Source organism: Dendrobates tinctorius, unplaced genomic scaffold (assembly GCF_039654945.1).
Source record: "Dendrobates tinctorius isolate UK_male_01 unplaced genomic scaffold, ASM3965494v1 ptg000028l, whole genome shotgun sequence".
Classification (NCBI taxonomy): domain Eukaryota; kingdom Metazoa; phylum Chordata; class Amphibia; order Anura; family Dendrobatidae; genus Dendrobates; species Dendrobates tinctorius.
This window is the reverse complement of record NW_027361696.1, coordinates 23,536,410-23,547,331: the sequence shown is the minus strand read 5'-3', so window position 1 is coordinate 23,547,331 and position 10,922 is coordinate 23,536,410. Positions and strand designations below refer to the sequence as shown.

At 46.4% G+C, this 10,922-nt stretch overlaps 1 protein-coding gene across 1 annotated transcript in view; it reads right to left on the bottom strand.

The window, feature by feature from the left end:
* LOC141085213 (IgGFc-binding protein-like) overlaps positions 1-10,922 on the bottom strand; it is a 120,976-nt gene that overhangs the window by 74,237 nt on the left and 35,817 nt on the right. The gene's annotated exons all lie outside the window — the stretch shown is intronic.

Here is a 10,922-nt window from a genome sequence, read left to right as displayed (position 1 = left end):
TCGTTGGAATGAATTGTCTCAATGCTTTTCAATGGGGAAATGTTGCCACAGACAAAACGTGCCCTGAGGCGATTGAAATGGCAGTTAAGCTCATTGATATGCGCAGGCACACCCAGTTACTATGCCAACGCCTATGAACTATACATGACCTCTCCAGGACAGAGTTTCTGGCAGATAATATCAGCTCTTAAAGCAAAACCCACAGCACAAATGCAAATCTAGCTTCATCACATGACGCACGCCCCTGAGAGAGAATGTGCGCCAAAGTGGATTTAGAAGCCCAGTGAGCCAAACTAGCTCTTAAACGGCCGACGTGCCTAAGTGATTCTTAAAGGGCCGGCGCACCAAAATGAGTCTTAAAGGGCCGGCGCGCCAAATCGAAAGCTGAGAGACCCCAGGCTCCAAATCGGAGGCTGAGCCACCCCGGCCTCCAAATCGGAGGCTGATCGACCCTGGCCTACAAATCGGAGGCTGAGCCACCCTGGCCTACAAATCGGACCCAGAGTGGCCCCACCCACCAATTCGGACCCAGAGTGGCCCCGCCCACCAAATCGGACCCTGAGGGGCCCCACCCACCAAATTAGACCCAGAGTGGCCCCAACCACAAAATCGGACCCTGAGGGGCTCCGGCCACAAAATCGGACCCGGGGGCCCCTGCCACAAAATCGGACCCTGAGAGGCCCCGCCCACCAAATTAGGCCTAGAGTGGCCCCGCCCACCAAATCGGACCATGAAGGGCCCCACCCACCAAATTAGACCCAGAGTGGCCCCAACCACAAAATCGGACCCTGAGGGGCCACGGTCACAAAATCGGATCCCGAGGGGCTCAGGCCACCAAATCAGACTCTGAGGGGCCCCGCCCACCAAATCGGACCCCGACGGGCCCCCGTCCACCAAATCGGACCATGAGGATCCCGGCTCACCAAATCGGACCCTGAGGAGCCCCACCCACCAAATCGCACCCTGAGGGGCCCCGCTCACCAAATCAGACTCTGAGGGGCCCCGCCCACCAAATCAGACCCTGAGTGGCCCCGCCCACCAAATCGTACCCAGAGTGGCCCCTCCCACCAAATCGGACCCTGAGGGGCCCCGCTCACCAAATCAGATCCTGAGAGGCCCCACCCACCAAATCGGACCCTGAGGGGCCCCGCCCACTAAATCGGACCCTGAGGGGCCCCGCCCACCAAATCGGACTCTGAGGGGCCCTGCTCACCAAATCGCACCCTGAGGGGTCCCACTCACCAAATCGCACCCTGAGGGGCTCCGCTCACCAAATCAGACCCTGAGGGGCCCCACTCACCAAATCGGACCCTGAGTGATCCCATTCACCAATTCAAGCCCTGAGGAGCCCAGGCCACCGAATCGGAACCTGAGGGGCCCCACCCACCAATTCAGACCCTGAGGGGCCCCACAGGCCAAAGTGGCCCCTGTGAGGCACCCACAGTTAAAACGGATCTTGAGTTGAAAGTCTTGCAGGGGCAGCAGGCAAGTCTCTCTTAAAGGGGCAGCCCGGGCACCATTTCAAAGCACTATCTGTACTTCCTTCAGGAAATACACATCTAGTTATTATTATTATTCAGATGATTTTCCGCAATTAATGTGGCCCGAACCGCTACACGCATAGACTCCGTTGAGGTGTCGTTTCGAAGCCAGCATCCACGAGTGGTGTGTTAAGTAATTTTCGTGTCGATCGGATTTGTAGTTTTTGCGCAATTTGCATTTGAAAAAAAACATTTTTCTCAAAGCATTTCAATAGGAAAATGTTGCCACAGGGAATACATGCCCTGAGGCGATTCAAATGGCAGTTAAGCTTATTGATATGCTCAGTTACTATGCCAACGCCTACGAACTTCACATGACCCCCCAGGACACAGTTGCTGACAGATAATTTCTGCTCTTAGGCCGAGGTGAGAGGTGCTAAAAGCACGCATTAGACACGGACCAATGATTCTCTATGGGGTCCCTCGCACCAGCCGTATTCTACGCTCCGTGCCAATCGCAGCATGCTGCGATTGTCAGCGTACTACGGCCATAGTACGCCAATGCAAGTCTATGGGTGCACAAAAAATACGGATTACACATGGACCAGACGTGTGACCTGCGAGCAATATGCAGGTCTTTTGGCTGGTGACAGGAAATGGGCCAATCCATCATCAGGAAGCCTAGACATGCAAATGAGCTCAAAAAGCGCTCCAGACATCCAGGAAGTACGCCTCCACGGAGTACAGCAGCATCATGGCGCCCACTTACATAAATGTGGAGATGTTAATAGTCCTGGTGCAGGAGCGTCCCGAAATCTGGGACCAACGCGATGCCAATTATTCCAACCAGGCAAGAAAGGAGGCGTCATGGAGGCGCATCTGTTGCCAGATGTACCATGACTTTGGTGATCGACCATGTGAGGAGCAGCATAAAATTTGTAAGTACAAGCCAAAACATGAGTAACCTTTGCGCACAACAAAAAAGGAATATAGAATCAGCACCCCCCTTCCTGTGCATGTACTTTTTTCCTCATGAGGCCGTTAGATTTGGATGTGACACGTGGATTCTCACAGCCATAATTTGGGTTTATGCCGCAAGCTCCTCATTCTCCTAGACAAACCAATTATTAAGTGTAGCTAAAGAGACCCTGTGTATCTGCCCAATTAAATATGCCACCATGGGTAGAAAGCACACCCCAGAAGGCCCCATGCCTAGACTACTGGTAGCAAATGTGACCTATCAAATATGTGAATTTGACAATATTTCCTGTCACATTGCAGTGGAAGATGTGATGAAACGCTGGCGAAGCATCCGGGACCAATACCGCCGGGAACGCCAGCAGCGGTCCAGGAGTGGGGATGCGGGATACGTAAAACGAAAATATATCTATTACGACCGGCTCTCCTTCCTCGCCCCAATTCTGGATCTGAGACCGTAAGTAGATACCTCACACCACATTACACAGATACTTTACAGGGCCAAAAATATTGATGCATTTTTGGCTCTGTTCTATTTCATGACAGAACTCAATCCAACCTTACGGATCGAGGAACGGCCTCAGAGACAGAGCCCATAATTGATCCTGTAGGGGATGAGGTGGCTGGCCCATCTTCTCCCCCTACAAGAAGCATGGCAGAAGATGAGTCATCACAGGAGAACCCATTGGCTGCCCAATAAACAACACCACCAGGATGGTCTGCTGCTGCCCCATCACCCATCCTGGAAGAGCAGCAGCCCAACTGGCCAGATCAGGGGATCCCCAAAGGCTGCTGTTACATCCCGCCGAGGCCGAAGAAGGCGCCAGGTTGCTGTCCAAGAGAGCAGGACCAATGTGGACACAGGGGTGCTAAATTATTTATCTCGAGTCACTACAGATGATGGGGAGGAGGCCTACTCACGTAGCCTGACCCTTTATCTCCGCGCCCTTTCCCGTGAGGTCAGGCTCCGTATTAGGGGATGATTTCAGATCCTGCTTGATGCAAGCACCCCCCCAATACCCCATTGAGCTTTTCGAATATCTGGAGAGGTGGCAGCTTTCCCCCCAAAATCTAATGCGCATGAGACCACCCACACAGATGCTTGCTCAAGCAGGGTCCGAACATCCTCTAATACGTGGGCCTACACCTCACCCCCTTCCTCCCCCTACACAACCTTCCCAACAGCAGCAACAGTTTTCTGGCTCTAGCCAACCCCACCAATATGGCCACTTATTCCCACCCAGTGTTGGAGGCTGGTCCCAACCTGGTTGGGGACGACATGGCTATATTGGTGGGTATGAGACACAGGCCAACCCGCCCCAACAAGATGCCCCTCAGCAGTATTACTATGGCAACTACCCCCAACAATCACAGGAGGAAAGTCAGTACCAACAGCATGGGCAACAGTATGCACCCACACATGGCGATGTTACTCAAAGTAGTCAGCAGCAACCACAGGCTGCTCCTCCGCCTTCTCCTTCCCCAACATTCCACAATTTATAAATGGCTTAAAACATGGAATTAGTAAACCCATACTGTACATGACTGTTCTTAATCGGTCTGATGGGAGGAGATGTCCAGTGTGTTTGAACTGGTGGTTAAAATCCCAAGGCAAAGTAAAAAAGAGACTTTATCCAGCAGCAAAATGAGCTAAAACAGATAATACTAACATTTCTTATGACGGTTTTCAAATCATATGATTAAGACACCATGACAGGCAAGGCTACCTTATGCGTTTCTGAGACATTTTACATGTCTGTAAAAAATACAATATTTCACGGGGCTATACTGGCAAAGTCAAAGGATCAAAATAGAGTACTCACTTGATAATGCATAGAAAAGGCGTGCTGTCCATATTCTCTTAGTCCAATTTAGGCCAGCTAACTATATTCCAAAATCAAGGCAAACAGCCTCAAGACCATCACGCTCTCGCTATGTATTATCAAGTCAGTCTTCTAATTTGATCCTTTGACTTTCCCAGTATAGTGCTGTGAAATATTGTGTTTATTACAGACATGTAATATGTGTCAGAAACGCGTAAGGTAGCCTTGCCTGTCATGGTGGCTTATTAATATGATTTGATAACCTTCAGAATAAATGTTAGTATTATCTTGTGTAGCTCATTTTGATGATGGATAACTAGAGTTGAGCGATACCGTCCGATACTTCAAAGTATCGGATCGGAATGGATCGGCCGATCTTTAAAAAAAGTATCGGTATCGCCGATTCCGATACCGGAAGTCCCATTCAAGTCTATGGGACTTCCGGTATCGGAATAAGAAAAACCCTGTTTTTGCCTTGTACAGCCTCTCTGGGGTCTGTACGGGCCTGCCGGGGGGCTGTGCCGGCCTGCCGGTGGTCTGTGCAGGCTTCGGGGGTCTGTGCAGGCATCGTCCGATGGGACTACAAGTCCCATCGGGCGATGCCTGCTACCATGACAGTGATTGACACATTAGCCAATGATGGGACAGTAGTAGTCCCATCATCCGGCTAATGTGTTAAATGTTAAAAAAAAAAAAAAAAAAAAAAAAATACTACATACATACTACATACATACTACATGCATGCTACATACATACTACATGCTACATACATACTACATGCTACATACATACTACATATATACTACATGCATGCTACATACATGCTACATACATACTACATATATACTACATGCATGCTACATACATACTACATGCTACATACATACCACATACATACTACATACATACTACATGCATGCTACATACATACTACATGCTACATACATACCACATACATACTACATACATGCTACATGCTACATGCATACTACATATATACTACATGCATGCTACATACATACTACATATATACTACATGCATGCTACATACATACTGCATGCTACATGCATGCTACATACATACTACATACATACTACATGCCACATACATACCACATATATACTACATACATACAATACATTCATACAATACATACATAGACATACAGTACATATAACATAGAGTAGCATACTTACCAATACTTGTCACATTGTTCCCCGATGCCATTGTCTTTTCCGGAATAAATATTAACATAACAAACCACAAAAATACTCACCCACGATCCGAAGCAGTCCACGAGTGTGTCCCACGACGATCTTGGGTAGAGAACTGCAGCATCAGCTGATGCTGCTGTTCTCTACGGGCTGCAGGAATCCAATGACGGAAGGTAGGTATCCTTCCGCACTGTATTCCTCCGCCACTTAAAAAAAAAAAAGTCCCTAGTCTCACTTTATGCCATTGCTGTGTGGGAATTTCCCACGCAGCAATGGCATAAAGTGAGACTAGGGACTTTTTTTTTTTAAGTGGCGGAGGAATACAGTGCGGAAGGATACCTACCTTCCGTCATTGGATTCCTGCAGCCCGTAGAGAACGGCAGCATCATCTGATGCTGCAGTTCTCTACCCAAGATCGTCGTGGGACACACTCATGGACTGCTTCGGATCGTGGGTGAGTATTTTTGTGGTTTGTTATGTTAATATTTATTCCGGAAAAGACAATGGCTTCAGGGAACAATGTGACAAGTATTGGTAAGTATGTTACTCTATGTTATATGTACTGTATGTCTATGTATGTATTGTATGAATGTATTGTATGTATGTAGTATATATGTGGTATGTATGTAGCATGTAGTATGTATGTAGCATGCATGTAGCATGCATGTAGTATGTATGTAGTATGTATGTAGCATGCATGTAGTATGTATGTAGTATGTATGTATGTAGTATGTATGTAGTATATATGTAGTATGTATGTAGCATGTATGTAGTATGTATGTGGTATGTATGTAGCATGTAGTATGTATGTAGCATGCATGTAGTATATATGTAGTATGTATGTAGCATGTAGTATGTATGTAGTATGTATGTAGTATGTATGTGGTATGTATGTAGCATGTAGTATGTATGTAGCATGCATGTAGCATGCATGTAGTATGTATGTAGCATGCATGTAGTATGTATGTAGTATGTATGTAGTATGTATGTAGCATGCATGTAGTATGTATGTAGTATGTATGTAGTATGTATGTAGCATGCAGTATGTATGTAGCATGTATGTAGTATGTATGTAGTATATATGTAGTATGTATGTAGCATGTAGTATGTATGTAGCATGCATGTAGTATATATGTAGTATGTATGTAGCATGTAGTATGTATGTAGCATGCATGTAGTATGTATGTAGTATGTATGTAGTATTTTTTTTTTTTTTTTTTTAACATTTAACACATTAGCCGGATGATGGGACTACTACTGTCCCATCATTGGCTAATGTGTCAATCACTGTCATGGTAGCAGGCATCGCCAGATGGGACTTATAGTCCCATCGGACGATGCTTGCACAGACCCCCGGACATCAGCACAGCCCCCCGGCAGGCCGGCACAGCCCCCCGGCAGGCCGGTACAGACCCCCACAGGGTGCACAGACCACCGGCAGGCCGGCACAGCCCCCCGGCAGGCCGGTACAGACCCCCACAGGGTGCACAGACCACCGGCAGGCCGGCACAGCCCCCCGGCAGGCCGGTACAGACCCCGGGCAGTCCACACAGCCCCCCGGCAGGCCGGCAGAGACCCCCGGAAGGCCCGAAATGACGGCGCATCATGATGCGCACACACCGTGCATCATGATGACGCCAGGCTGTCAATCAACTTTGAACTTCCGATTCCGATGCCGAATTCCGATATTGAAAAAATATCGGAAGTCGGTATCGGAATTCCGATACAGCAAGTATCGGCCGATACCCGATACTTGCGGTATCGGAATGCTCAACACTATGGATAACTCCTCTTTTTTACTTTGGATTCCAAATGTGTACAGTTGCAATGTTGTTATTGCACTATGTATGTTGCAGGATATGTTTGTAATTTTGTTTGAACAACAATGTTGAAATATGCCAAAAGCCCAATTTGGGCCATTGCCCAAATTTTTCATAGGGCAAGAATATGTTTGCCTTACAAACTACAAAAAAAACCACAAAAAAGCCAAAAGTAAAAATTGGCCAACTACACTTTACGTCTTTGTCTTAATTGTCCAAACCCATATCAAAATACGCTTACCAAATCAAAGCAGCAGTCATGGATTCAGAAGGGGTAGAAATATATATATTTTGACACACATCAAACCAACATTGCCAACATAGATCCAGCATGCTCTTGCCAAGAAGGTTCCCCCTGAGGTGCCATAAAGTAATTAGTGAAATGATCACGCACATTGAGGCCAGAGATCGGTCTACGTTGATGGTTGATAGGTGGTCTCACCCTGCACACATTGTCCGGCCTACGCACAACACCAGCAGAGGAGGAACAATCATGTATCCTGGTGAAGTTATGAAGTACCACACAGGCTTTCACTACTTCATTAACTTTTTGTTCACTCAGCTGAATGGCAGACTGGAGTACCCGCCATTTGGCACAAAGAATGCCAAAGGAACACTCCACCAGTCGCCGAGCACGTGATAGGCGCAAGTTACATATCCTGCGCCTGTGGTGAAGGTTGCGCCGGGGATATGGCCTCATGACATTGCGCGTTAACTGAAAGGCCTCATCTGCCACAAGAACATAAGGGACAGATTCTTGAGTGGAGCCTGGTAGCTGGCGTGGTGGTGGTAGATCCAACTGGTTGTTGCGTAGCCGCCGAGCCATAATGGAAGTATTGAAGACTCTAGAGTCTCCCGTCCTTCCATAGGCCCCAATGTCAACAATTATAAACTTGTATTGAGGGTCGGCCAGAGCCAACAATACAACAGAAATGTATTGTTTATATTAGAAGAATTGGGAGCCAGAGTTCGGCGGATTACGCCCCCGGATATGTTTGCCATCAAGGGCCCCAATACAATTTGGAAACTGGCATTCTTCCTCAAAGCCCCTTGATATCCTCAACCAGTCTTCCATCTTGGCCTCGGGCATGACGACTTGATATAGTCTTGTCCATATTTGAATACATGTTGACCTGACTATGCCAGATATGGTTGATCTTCCAATCAGAAACTCATGTTGGAGGGCAGCATAAGACAGTCCAGTGGCCAGGAAGCTGAAGAACAACAGAAAAGGATGATTGTCGAATGCACATATTTACAAAACAAACAGGTCCATACATACCAAACTTGGTAAGATTTCAGAGCAAATAACACACACATCTTGCTTTGCACAATGAGTAAGTGATATTCAGTACATATTCCACACAACATTCGAGTCTGTAAGTTGAAACATATGTGGACTAAGATGAGGGCCTAAAACTTACTCCAAGAAGGCAAAAATTCAAACTTTGCCCAACACATCATGAACATAGAGAATGTGGTTGTGTAGTACATACCGTATTGTGAGTACAAGTCGCTCCTCTGCAGATATAGCTTTGCGCATCCTTGTATCCTGAAAGGTTATCCAAGGGCGCACTGTCTCCAAGAGTGTAGAAAATGTTGCAAGGCTCATGCGACAGTATTGGTAGAATTTGACAGGATGCTCCCACAGAGAATAATAGAGGCGGTGAAAATGACCTCTTGTGAGTCGCTGCCTCAAAAGTGGATGTACCCACATGCGTCTCCTCCTCCGCGGATCCACTATCACTGGGTATGGTTGGCCAAATCACCATGACAAAAGCCAGTTGAAGAGAACCTGCTCAGTTGTGTTGAAAGTCAGACTGTCTGCCATGTTGCACATACCACAGCAACACACCTAGTGAAGGCAAGGTGACAAATGGACAGAATGGAGGCAGCCACCTGTTCCTGAGCCAATAAATACAGTGCAGGCTAATGATTTAAATAGTTAGTAGGCCTCAAAACCGTTAAATGTCCATTTTGCAAGGCTGTGAGAAAATCTCGCCATACGGATTGCATACGGATGCCATACGGATTACATACGGATGCTGACATGCGCAAAATACGCGACCGCACCTTGCTTACGGATGACCTACGGAGCACTATTTAGGGGCCATTCATCCGTATTACGCCTGTAAACTACGGACCGTATTTTGCGCAGGTTAGTGTGACTCCGGCCTTAAAGCAAAACCCACAGCACAAATGCAAATCTAGCTTCATCACATGACGCATGGCCCTGAGAGAGAATGTGCGCCAAAGTGGATTTAGAAGCCCAGTGAGCCAAACTAGCTCTTAACCCCTTCACTACCAAGGGTGGTTTGCACATTAACTCCCGGGCCAATTTTTACAATTCTGACCACTGTCCCTTTATGAGGTAATAACTCTGAAACGCTTCTATGAATCCTGGTGATTCTGACAATGTTTTTTCGTGACATATTGTACTTCATGTTAGTGGTAAAATTTCATTCAAATAACTTGTGTTTATTTGTGAAAAAAATGGAAATTTGGCGAAAATTTTTAAAATTTTGCAATTTTCCAACTTTGAATTTTTATGCCCTTAAATCACAGAGATACAGCACACAAAAAACTTTATAAGTAACATTTCCCACATGTTTACTTTACATAAGCACAATTTTGGAAACAAAATTTTTTTTTGTTAGGAAGTTATAAGGGTTAAAAATTGACTAGCGATTTCTCATTTTTGCAACACCATTTTATTTTTACGGGCCACATCACATTTGAAGCCAATTTGCGGGGTCTATATGATAGAAAATACCCAAAAGTGACACCATTCTAAAAACTGCGCCCCTTAGGCTATGTGCACACGTTGCGGATTCTGCTGCGTTTCCTCAGCGTTTTTGGCCCTGCAGAAACGCAGCAGTTCCACAGACATGGTACAGTACCATGTTAGCCTATGGCATTTCAAATTCGCTGTGCTCACGCTGCGTTTTTTTCCGCGCGGTTTTGCTGTGGTTTACAAACCGCAGCATGTCAATTGTTTGTGCGGATTCCGCAGCGGTTTCACACCTTTAATATAGTAGAGGTGTGAAACCACAGGGCAAAACTGCAGGCTAATCTGCAGGAAAACCGCAGGTCACTTTACCTGCGGTTTTACCTGCGAATCCGTGCAGTAAAACCCGCAGGTGAATCCGCAGCGTGTGCACATAGCCATAAGGTGCTCAAAACCACATTCAAGAAGTTTATTAACCCCTTAGGTGCGTCACAGGAATTTTTTGAACATTTAAAAAAAATGAACATTTAACTTTTTTTCACAAAAAAAACACTTCAGGTTCAATTTTTTTTATTTTACCAAGGGTAACAGGAGAAATTGGACTGCAAAAGTTATTGTGCAATTTGTCCTGAGTACGCTGATACCTGATATGTGGGGGGAACCACTGTTTCTGCGCATGGCAGAGCTCAGAAGGGAAGGAGCGCCGTTTGACTTTTTCAATGCAAAATTGGCTGGAATTCAGATCGGACGCCATGTCGCGTTTGGAGAGCCCCTGATGTACCTAAACAGTGGAAACCCCCCACAAGTGACCCCTTTTGGAAACTAGACCCCCCCCCAAGGACCTTATGTAGATATGTGGTGAGAACTTTGAACCCAC